Below are 12,237 nucleotides of genomic sequence, written 5' to 3' on the forward strand. Positions count from 1 at the left end.
TTTTTGCTCCTGAACAGTTTTGGCATCTCCCTGTATCTTTAAATTTTCAGAATAATTGGCATCCTTAGGAACTCAGAATTCAGATAGTATTATTGACTCTCCTAGTGTAGTTTGTTGATTCTTGAACACAGTTATTTTATGAGTCTTGGCTGTGGCCCTAAGCACTTTGTCTTCCAGTATTACCACCGGATACATAAATGCCACAGACACATAACTGGGTGAACCTTTTCAGATTATGACTCAGCTTTGCTAGAGTCCCCAGTCAGTGGTGTCCAGAGCTCTTAAGCACACTCTTTTGCTTTGGATCACGACTTTAACCACTCAGTCTCAAGCTTTTCACTTGGACCTTCATGACACAAGCACATGGTTAGGGACAGCTTGGTTTAGCCGCTTAGGCCTGGATTTTATTTCCTTGGGCCCTCCTATCCATTGATGCTCAAAGCCTTGGATCCTTTTTATTCTTGGCTAGTGCCCATGGCTTGTGAATATTGTGTTATTTAAAATTTTTTTTTTTGAACTGCTTTTTCTTGCTTCAAGAATCAATTTCATGATTTTTCAGATCATCAACAATATTTTTCGTGTTCCTCATCCTTTCAGGAGCCAATATTCATCAAATTCAAAGTACATCTTATGCACTGTTCAAGCATTCATTCAGAGAACAAAAAGTATTGCCACCACATATAATTAATTATAATTTTATTTATTAAGAACTCGAAAAATATAAATTACTTCTTTATTCTAAAAGAAAATCTACTACTTTATTCATGCCTAATGATGATGAGAGAAATAAATTATAACTTAATTGGAAATAAAATCAAAATAGACATCCTAATTACTACTAAATATCTTCTAAGGTCAATTTCTAAAGGGAATAATCACTGCTAAGTTAAAACAGAGAAATTGGAACTCAGCAACCTGTTGTTTTGAGGAGTGGATGCTCCTCTAATTCTTTGGGGTGTGGTTCAAGGATTAATTTTTGCCTCTTCAACTCCCTTAGATCACGCCCTTGCTCCTCCTGTTCCTTTAGCAGTTTGCAAATCATGCTACCTTGATTATTCTGTTCTTCCTTTATTTGATCCATAGCTTCTTGCAATCTGGAAACAGAAGCCTCAAGTTGTTCCCAATATTCGAATTGGGGCAGTTCTGGGAGGGCTTCTTGTGCTCTCCTTCTGACAGGATCCTCTTGTTGCTGTTGCCTGATCATTGATGTTCCAGTAATGGGCTTTTCAATTGGGATATATTCAGTTATTCCCATCTTTACTCCAGCATCTTTGCAAAGCATAGAAACTAGGCTTGGATAAGCCAATTTGGCGTCCTTAGAATTCCTGTTTGCTACTTTATATAGCTCACAGGAGATCAACTGATGGACTTCCACTTCTTTTCCCAACATGATGCAGTGAATCATGACAGCTCTTTTGATGGTAACTTCTAAATGGTTGCTGGTGGGCAATATGGAACGACAGATAAAGTCCAGCCAGCCTCTGGCTACTGGTTTTAGATCTTCTCTTTTGAGTTGAACTGGGATGCCAGTTGTACTGGTAGTCCACTTGGCTCCAGGGATGCATATGTCCTCCAGAACCTTGTCCAACCCTTTATTGACCCTCATCATTCTCCTATTAAAGGAGTCTGGGTCATCTTTCAGTTGAGGGATCTTGAATATCTCCCTGATCCTGTCAGCATTGGTATGAATGATTTTTCCTCTGACCACTGTCTTATGGTCAAAGATAGCAGCTCCAATGATTCTTTGCCTTTCTGTCTGCCATAGATTAGCATAAAATTCCTGAACCATGTTCTTCCCCACTTTCGTTTCAGGATTGGCCAGAATTTCCCAATTCCTGTTTCGAATTTGCTCTTGGATTTCCGGATATTCATCTTCTTTCAGATCAAATCTGACTTCCGGGATCACTGATCTGTGACTCATTATCTTGTAGTAATGATCTGAATGTTCTTTAGTTAAGAACTTCCCTTGGTTCCAAAGTGGCTTTGGAACGCTTTCTTTCTTTCCTCTTGGGGCGGTTTGTTTCCCTTTAGGGGCCATGATCAAGAGACACAATAGTTTTTGTGATCACGGGAAAACACACCAAACTTAGAGCTTTGCTTGTCCTCAAGCAAAAGAGAGGAAAGAAGAGGGATAGGAGGAGAGCAATGTGGAGTGGTGAGGATGAGGAGGGGCCGAACACAAAATATAGGGGAGGGGGTGGGTAATTTTCGAAAAAAATAAGAATGAGATAAGATAAAAGATAAGATAAAAGATATAATTTTAAAAGATATGATCAGAAAAAGATATAATTTTAAAAAGGAAAAGATATGAATCAGAAATTAAAAGATAATTTTGAAATTTAATTTTTGAAGAAGATTTTTAAAGGGAGTTAAAGATGTGTTGAAAACAAATTTGAAAAGCTGATGGCTTAAATTGGAAAGCCATTTGGCTTTTGGGTTAAGATAAATCTAAAAAATTTGCAATCATTGGATTTTAGAAATTAGGATAAAAACTTTTTGGAATTGAAAGTGATAATTTAAAATATTTTTATGCAAGAAATCATGAATTGAAACATAAAAATTTTGAAAAAAAAATGCAAAGAAAAACGAAATTGTACCTCCTCCCATCATCCTGGCGTTAAACGCCCACATGGTGCATGGTTTGGGCGTTTAACGCCCACATGTTGCTTCTCCTGGGCGTTCAACGCCCATGTGATGCTTCTTCCTGGCGTTGAACGCCAGGAGGTCCTTCTTTACTGGGCGTTTTTCTAAACGCCCAGAATGCTAGCAGATTGGCGTTAAACGCCCAGAAGGTGCATCTTTCTGGCGTTTAACGCCCAGAAGATGCTTCTTCTTGGCGTTTAACGCCCAGAAGGCTACCCTTACTGGCGTTAAACGCCCAGTGGGTGCTTCTTTTGGGCGTTTAACGCCCAAAGTATTTCTTACTGGCTTTTTCATGCCAGTGAGCTTCCAAATTTCTCTGTAACTCTTGGGACTTCAATTAATTACTAATTCACCTTTGAAGATACTTGGACTTAAACCTGTAAAGAAAAGAAAATTTATTTAATCAGTGCATAAACTTTGTAAATGGCTGGGTTGCCTCCTAGCAAGCGCTTCTTTAATGTAATTAGCTGGACTGACACTGATATTCAATGTAATCTCAGTCTTGAGCATTCTTGCTCGAAATTGTCTTCAAGATAGTGTTTAACTCTTTGTCCATTGACAATGAACTTTTTGTTAGAGTCACTATCCTGAAGTTCTATGTATCCATATGGTGATACACTTGTGATCACATATGGACCTCTCCACCGGGATTTTAACTTTCCAGGGAATAATCTGAGCCTAGAGTTGAATAACAGAACTTTTTGTCCTGGTTTAAAGACTCTAGATGACAATTTCTTATCATGCCATCTTTTTGCTTTTTCCTTGTAGATTTTCGCATTTTCAAAAGCATTGAGTCTAAACTCCTCTAGCTCATTTAACTGGAGCAATCGTTTTTCTCCAGCTAATTTGGCATCAAGATTCAGGAATCTGGTTGCCCAGTAGGCCTTGTGTTCCAGTTCCACTGGCAAGTGACATGCCTTTCCATACACAAGCTGGTATGGAGAGGTTCCTATAGGGGTCTTAAATGCTGTTCTGTATGCCCACAGAGCATCATCCAAGCTTCTTGCCCAATCCTTTCTACGGTTAATTACAGTCCGTTCCAGGATTCTTTTAAGTTCTCGATTTGAGACTTCAGCCTGCCCATTAGTTTGTGGGTGATATGGAGTAGCCACTCTGTGGTTGACTCCATAACGTACTAGAGCAGAGTAGAGCTGCTTATTACAGAAATGAGTACCCCCATCACTGATTAACACTCTAGGGATACCAAATCTGCTGAAGATATGTTTCTGGAGGAATTTTAACACTGTTTTAGTGTCATTAGTGGGTGTTGCAATAGCCTCCACCCATTTGGATACATAATCCACTGCCACCAGAATATAGGTGTTTGAGTATGATGGTGGGAAAGGTCCCATGAAGTCAATGCCCCATACATCAAACAACTCAATTTCCAAGATTCCTTGTTGAGGCATAGCGTAACTGTGAGGCAGGTTGCCTGATCTCTGGCAACTATCACAGTTAAGCACAAATGCTCGGGAATCTTTATAAAGAGTAGGCCAGTAGAAGCCACTCTGGAGGACTCTTGTGGCTGTTCGTTCACTTCCAAAATGTCCTCCATACTGTGATCCATGGCAATGCCAAAGGATCTTCTGTGCTTCTTCTTTAGGCACACATCTACGGATTACTCCGTCTGCACATCTCTTAAAGAGATATGGTTCATCCCAGAGATAGTATTTTGCATCTGTGATTAATTTCTTTGATTGCACCTTACTGTACTCCTTGGGTATGAATCTCACTGCCTTGTAGTTTGCAATGTCTGCAAACCATGGCACTTCCTGGACGGCTAGTAATTGCTCATCCGGAAAGGTTTCAGAAATTTCAGTGAGAGGGAGGGACGCCCCTTCCACTGGTTCTATTCGGGACAGGTGATCTGCTACTTGATTTTCTGTCCCTTTTCTGTCTCTTATTTCTATATCAAACTCTTGCAGAAGCAGCACCCATCTGATGAGTCTGGGTTTTGAATCTTGCTTTGTGAGTAGATATTTAAGAGCAGCATGATCAGTGTACACAATCACTTTTGATCCTACTAAGTAGGATCTGAATTTGTCAATGGCGTAAACCACTGCAAGTAGCTCTTTTTCGGTGGTTGTGTAATTCTTCTGTGCATCATTTAGCACACGGCTGGCATAGTAAATGACATGCAGAAGCTTGTCATGCCTTTGTCCCAACACTGCACCAATGGCATGGTCACTGGCATCGCACATTAGTTCAAATGGTAATGTCCAGTCTGGTGCAGAGATGATTGGTGCTGTAACCAATTTAGCTTTCAGAGTTTCAAATGCCTGCAAACACTCTTCATCAAAGATAAATGGCGTGTCTGCAGCTAGCAGGTTGCTCAGAGGTTTGGCGATTTTTGAAAAATCCTTTATAAACCTCCTATAGAACCCTGCATGTCCCAGAAAGCTTCTGATTGCCTTAACATTAGCAGGTGGTGGTAAGTTTTCAATTACTTCTACTTTAGCTTGGTCCACCTCTATCCCCTTGTTCGAAATTTTGTGCCCAAGGACAATTCCTTCAGTCACCATAAAGTGACATTTTTCCCAGTTTAAAACCAGGTTAGTCTCTTGGCATCTTTTCAGAACAAGTGCTAAATGGTTAAGGCAGGAGCTGAATGAGTCTCCAAATACTGAAAAGTCATCCATGAAGACTTCCAGAAATTTTTCCACCATATCAGAGAAAATTGAGAGCATGCACCTCTGAAAGGTTGCAGGTGCATTGCACAGGCCAAATGGCATCCTTCTGTATGCAAATACTCCAGATGGACATGTGAAGGCCGTTTTCTCCTGATCCTGGGGATCTACTGCAATTTGATTATACCCTGAATATCCATCCAGGAAGCAGTAGTATTCATGACCTGCTAGTCTTTCTAGCATCTGGTCTATGAATGGTAAAGGAAAATGATCCTTTCTGGTGGCTGTATTGAGTCTTCTGTAATCAATGCACATACGCCACCCTGTAACTGTCCTTGTAGGAACCAGTTCATTTTTTTCATTATGAACCACTGTCATGCCACCCTTCTTAGGGACAACTTGGACAGGGCTCACCCAGGGGCTGTCAGAAATAGGATAAATAATCCCAGCCTCTAGTAATTTAGTGACCTCTTTTTGCACCACTTCTTTCATAGCTGGGTTCAGCCGCCTTTGTGGTTGAACCACTGGCTTGGCGTCATCCTCCAACAAGATTTTGTGCATGCATCTGGCTGGGCTAATGCCCTTGAGATCACTAATGGACCACCCAAGAGCTGTCTTGTGCGTCCTTAGCACTTGAATTAGTGCTTCCTCTTCCTGTGGCTCTAAGGTAGAGCTTATAATTACAGGAAAGGTTTCACCTTCTCCCAGAAATGCATATTTCAGGGATGGTGGCAATGGTTTGAGCTCGGGTTTTGGAGGTTTCTCCTCTTCTTGAGGGATTTTCAGAGGTTCTATTATCTTCTCTGATTCCTCCAAATCAGGCTGAACATCTTTAAAGATGTCCTCCAGCTCTGATTCGAGACTCTCTGCCATATTGACCTCTCTTACCAGAGAATCAATAAGATCAACACTCATGCAGTCATTTGGGGTGTCTGGATGTTGCATGGCTTTAACAACATTCAACTTGAACTCCTCCTCATTGACTCTTAAGGTCACTTCCCCTTTTTGGACATCAATGAGGGTTCGGCCAGTAGCTAGGAAAGGTCTTCCTAGAATGAGAGTTGCACTCTTGTGCTCCTCCATTTCCAGCACCACAAAATCAGTAGGAAAGGCAAATGGCCCAACCTTGACAATCATGTCTTCAATTACGCCTGATGGGTATTTAATGGAGCCATCAGCAAGTTGAAGACATATCCTGGTTGGTTTAATTTCTTCAGCTAAACCAAGCTTCCTGATAGTAGATGCAGGTATTAGGTTGATACTTGCCCCAAGATCACATAAAGCTTGCTTGGTACAAACACCTTCTAATGTGCATGGTATCATAAAGCTCCTAGGATCTTTAAGCTTCTTAGGTAAGCTTTTCAGAATGACTGCACTGCATTCTTCAGTGAGGTAAACTTTTTTAGTTTCCCTCCAATCCTTCTTATGACTTAAGATCTCTTTCATGAACTTAGCATAAGAGGGTATTTGCTCAAGTGCTTCTGCAAACGGGATCTTTATTTCAAGAGTCCTGAGATAGTCTGCAAAGCGGGCAAATTGCTTATCCTGTTCCGCTTGGCGGAGTTTTTGGGGATAAGGCATTTTGGCTTTGTATTCCTCAACCTTAGTTGCTGCAGTTTTATTACCTACAGAAGTGGGTTGGGAAGCCTTTTTGGAAAGGTCAGCATTTGTATGTGACTGATTCCCCACTGGCATTTGAATGCTAGTGGTGGGAGCTGGAGTGGCGTCAAACGCCACTTCCTTGTTTGTTACTGGCGTTTGAACGCCAGAACCATGCTCCTTTTGGGCGTTCAACGCCAGATCCATGCTTGTTTCTGGCGTTGAACGCCAGGAATAAGCATGGTTTGGGCGTTCAGCGCCAGCTTTATCCCTTTCTGGGCTCTGCTTGTCCTCAGAGGGATTTTTAGTAGCCATTTGTTCATTTCCTGTCTTCTTGCTACTTTGAAGTGAGGTATTTAATGTTTTCTCACTTCTTAATTGAACTGCTTGGCATTCTTCTGTTATTTGTTTTGACAGTTGCTTTTCTGTCTGCTTTAATTGTACTTCCATGTTCCTGTTAGCCATTCTTGTTTCCTGTAATATTTCCTTGAATTCGGCTAGCTGCTGAGTTAGAAAATCTAATTGCTGATTGAATTCATTAGCCTGATCCACCGGACTGAGTTCTGCAGTTACTGTTTTAGCTTCTTCTTTCATGGAAGATTCACTGTTCAGATACAGATGCTGATTTCTGGCAACTGTATCAATGAGCTCTTGAGCTTCTTCAATTGTTTTTCTCATATGTATAGATCCACCAGCTGAGTGGTCTAGAGAAATTCGAGCTTTTTCTGTAAGCCCATAGTAAAAGATGTCTAATTGCACCCATTCTGAAAACATTTCAGAGGGGCATTTTCTTAGCATCTCTCTGTATCTCTCCCATGCATCATAAAGGGATTCATTATCTCCTTGTTTGAAGCCTTGGATGCTTAGCCTTAGCTGTGTCATCCGTTTGGGAGGGAAATAGTGATTCAGGAATTTTTCTGACAGCTGTTTCCATGTTTTTATGCTGTTCTTAGGCTGGTTATTTAACCACCTCTTAGCTTGATCCTTCACAGCAAACGGAAACAGTAGTAATCTGTAGACATCCTGATCCACTTCCTTATCATGTACTGTATCAGCAATTTGCAGAAATTGTGCCAGAAACTCTGTAGGTTCTTCATGTGGAAGACCAGAATACTGACAGTTTTGCTGCACCATGATAATGAGTTGAGGATTCAGCTCAAAACTACTAACTCCAATGGAAGGTATACAAATACTACTCCCATATGAAGCAGTAGTGGGGTTAGCATATGACCCCAGAGTCCTCTTGGACTGTTCACTCATACTTACTTCCATAATGGAATACAAGTTGAGAATTTATAGTTTGAAATATAGTAATGGAATAAATAAAAATGGAATAAATAAAAAAGAAGTAAAAAAAAAAAAATTTTTTTTCAAAAAAAAATGAAATTAAAATCTAAAAATTTAAAAAAAATTCAAAAAAAAGTAGTTGGAAAATATAAAATTTTTGAATTTTGAATTTTATGATGAAAGAAAGAAACACACAAAAGACACAAGACTTAAAATTTTTAAATCTAATGCTCCTTATTTTTCGAAAATTTTTGGAGGGAAAACACCAAGGAACACCAAACTTAAAAATTTTAAGATCAAGACACAAGAAAAACTCAAGAACACTTTGAAGATCCACAAGAACACCAAGAACACAAGGAAGAACACCAAACTTAAAATTTTTAGAAAACTTTTAATAAAAATTTCGAAAACTATAAAAAGATTAATAATAAAACACCAAACTTAGAGTTTGGCACAAGATTAAATCAAGAAAAATTATTTTTGAAAGAGATTTTCAAAACTACTGGTGCTCCCTTATCAAGAATATAAACCAATGCTTTAGCCAATTGGGAATAAATATGACACTCGATGTAGATGTGCAATTGACACCAAACTTAGAACAAAACACTAAAACTTCACGAAAATTAGCAATTAATTAAAAGAAAAATAATAAATTTTGAAAAGAAATTTTTGAAAAGAAACTATCCTATCAAGAATTAAAGACTCTATAAAAATAAGAATAAAAATAAAAATAAATTATTCCTAATCTAAGAAATAAAATAAGCCTTCAATTGTCCAAACTCAATAATCCCCGGCAACGGCGCCAAAAACTTGGTGGACGAAATTGTGATCACATCAATATAGCATTAATATATTTATTGTAGGATTGTGGAACTTAGGATTTTTGGTATGAGTGGGCACAATTCCGTTCAACTGACCAGCAAGTGTACTGGGTCGTCCAAGTAATACCTTACGTGAGTAAGGGTCGAATCCACAGAGATTATTGGTTTGAAGCAATCAATATTTATTTTATTGATCTTAGTCAGGATATCAATAGGATTATTTGGATTAAAAGTGAAATTATTGGAATTGATAAAAGAGGGAACAATGTTACTTTGATTTGTAGCACTAGGGATTATGTTGGAGTTTTGGAGATGCTTTGTCCTCTGATTTCAACTCTTCCTTGAGATCCTCTTCTCACACGCAGGTTCCTTCCATGGCAAGCTCTATGTAGGGTGTCACCGTTGTCAGTGGCTACTTCCCATCCTCGTAGTGAAAACTATGCTCACGCACTCTGTCACAGTACGGCTAATCACCGGTTGGTTCCCGCTCCTACTGGAATAGAATCACTCTTTTGCGTCTGTCACTAACGCCCAGCAGGTTAAAGTTTGAAGCACGTCACAGTCATTCAATCCCGGAATCCTACTCGGAATACCACAGACAAGGTTTAGACTTTCCGGATTCTCATGAATGCTGCCATCAATCCGGCTTATACCACGAAGATTCTGTTGGGGAATCTAAGAGATATTCATTCAATCTGATGTAGAACGGAGGTGGTTGTCAGGCACACGTTCATGGGTTGAGGAAGGTGATGAGTGTCACGGATCATCACCTTCTCCACAGTTAAGCGCGAATAAACATCTTAGATAAGAACAAGCGTGTTTGAATGGAAAACAAAGGAATTGTATTAAATCATCGAGACGCTGCAGAGCTCCTCACCCCCAACAATGGAGTTTAGAGACTCATGCCGTCACAAAGTATGTAATTTAGATCTGAAAATGTTATGAGGTACAAGAAATGTCTGTAAAAGTTGTTTAAATAGTAAACTAGTAACCTAGGGTTACAGAAAATGAATAAACTAAGATAATTGGTGCAGAAATCCACTTCTGGGGCCCACTTGGTGTGTGCTGGGGCTGAGATTAAAGCTTTCCACGTGCAAAGGCCTTTCTTGGCGTCAAACTTCAGGTTATGACGTGTTTTGGGCGTTCAACTCCGGATCATGACGTTTTTCTGGCGTTTAACTCCAGACAGCAGCATGGACTTGGCGTTTAACGCCAAGTTACGTCGTCTATCCTCGCTCAAAGTATGGACTGTTATATATTGCTGGAAAGCCCTGGATGTCTACTTTCCAACGCCGTTAAGAACGCGCCAATTGGACTCCTGTAGCTCCAGAAAATCCATTTCGAGTGCAGGGAGGTCAGGATCCAACAGCATCAGCAGTTCTTTTTCAGCCTAAGTCAGATTTTTGCTCAGCTCCCTCAATTTCAGTCAGAAAATACCTGAAATCACAGAAAAACACACAAACTCATAGTAAAGTCCAGAAATATGATTTTTGCCTAAAAACTAATATTATTTTACTAAAAACTAACTAAAACATACTAAAATCTACATGAAATTACCCCCAAAAAGCGTATAAAATATCCGCTTATCAGATGGCCATGTGCCTTAAACACCAGGTAGTCCCCATTCAATTGAAGGACTAACTCACCTCTATTGACATCTATCACAGCTCCTGCTGTGGCTAGGAAAGGTCTTCCTAGGATGATGCATTCATCATCTTCCTTCCTAGTGTCTAGGATTATGAAATCAGTAGGGATGTAAAGGCCTTCAACCTTTACTAGCACGTCCTCTACTATTCCATAAGCTTGTCTCATGGACTTGTCTGCCAATTGCAGTGAGAACAAAGCAGGTTGCACCTCAATGATCCCTAGCTTCTCCATTACAGAGAGTGGCATAAGGTTTATCCCTGACCTAAGATCTCACAGAGCTTTTTCAAAGCTCATGGTGCCAATGGTGCAAGGTATTAAGAACTTGCCAGGATCTTGTTTCTTTTGAGGTAGAGTTTCCTGAATCCAAGTCTCTAATTCACTAATGAGCAAGGGAGGTTCACTTTCCCAAGTCTCATTACCAAATAGCTTGGCATTCAGCTTCATGATAGCTCCTAGATATTGAGCAACTTGCTCTCCAGTCACATCTTCATCCTCTTCAGAGGATGAATAATAGTCAGAGCTCATGAATGGCAGAAGGAGATTTAATGGAATCTCTATGGTCTCTATATGAGCCTTAGATTCCTCTGGATCCTTATTAGAAAACTCCTTCTTGTTTGGAGGGCGTCCCAGGAGGTCTACCTCACTGGGATTTTCGTCCTCCTCCTCCTTGATGCATTCGGCCATGTTGACTAAGTCAATGGCTTTGCATTCTCCTTTTGGATTTTCTTCTGTATTGCTTGGGAGAGTACTGGGAGGAGTTTCAATAACTTTCTTACTCAGCTGGCCTACTTGTGCCTCCAAATTTCTAATGGAGGATCTGGTTTCATTCATGAAACTGAAAGTGGCCTTTGACAGATCAGAGACTATATTAGCTAAATTAGAATTATTTTGTTCAGCATTCTCTGTCTGTTGCTGAGAAGATGATGGATATGGCTTACTATTATTTAGCCTATTGCATCCACCATTATTAAAGCCTTGTTGAGGCTTTTGTTGATCCTTCCAGGAGAAATTTGGGTGATTTCTCCATGATGGGTTATAGGTGTTTCCATAAGGTTCACCCAAATAATTAACCTCTGCCATGGCAGGGTTCTCAGGATCATAAGCTTCTTCAGAAGCTGCCTCTCTAGTACTGTTGGATGCATGTTGCAATCCATTCAGATTCTGAGAGATTATGTTGACCTGTTGAGTCAACACTTTGTTCTGAGCCAATATGGCATTCAGAGCATCAATTTCAAGAACTCCTTTCTTCTGAGGTATCCCATTATTCACGGAATTCCTCTCAGAGGTATACATGAACTGGTTGTTTGCAACCATGTCAATGAGTTCTTGAGCCTCTTCAGGCGTTTTCTTCAGGTGAATGGATCCACCTGCAGAGTGGTCCAATGACATTTTCAAAAATTCAGAGAGACCATAATAGAATATATCTAATAGGGTCCATTCTGAAAACATGTCAGATGGACATCTTTTTGTCAGCTGCTTGTATCTCTCCCAAGCTTCATAGAGGGATTCACCATCTTTTTGTTTGAAGGTTTGAACATCCACTCTCAGCTTGCTCAGCTTTTGAGGAGGAAAGAACTTATCTAAGAAGGCAGTGACCAGCTTATCCCATGAGT

The 12,237-nt window shown here is 40.0% G+C and overlaps 1 non-coding gene across 1 annotated transcript; it reads left to right on the top strand.

Annotated features, from left to right (window-relative positions):
- The first annotated feature begins 12,071 nt into the window (after nucleotides 1-12,071).
- On the top strand, nucleotides 12,072-12,175 carry LOC112798761 (small nucleolar RNA R71). The gene has a single exon (XR_003200358.1). It is a non-coding gene; the product is annotated as a small nucleolar RNA R71 (small nucleolar RNA).
- The last annotated feature ends 62 nt before the right edge of the window (nucleotides 12,176-12,237 follow it).

The sequence above is a fragment of the Arachis hypogaea genome, chromosome 4 (assembly GCF_003086295.3).
Source record: "Arachis hypogaea cultivar Tifrunner chromosome 4, arahy.Tifrunner.gnm2.J5K5, whole genome shotgun sequence".
Lineage (NCBI taxonomy): Eukaryota > Viridiplantae > Streptophyta > Magnoliopsida > Fabales > Fabaceae > Arachis > Arachis hypogaea.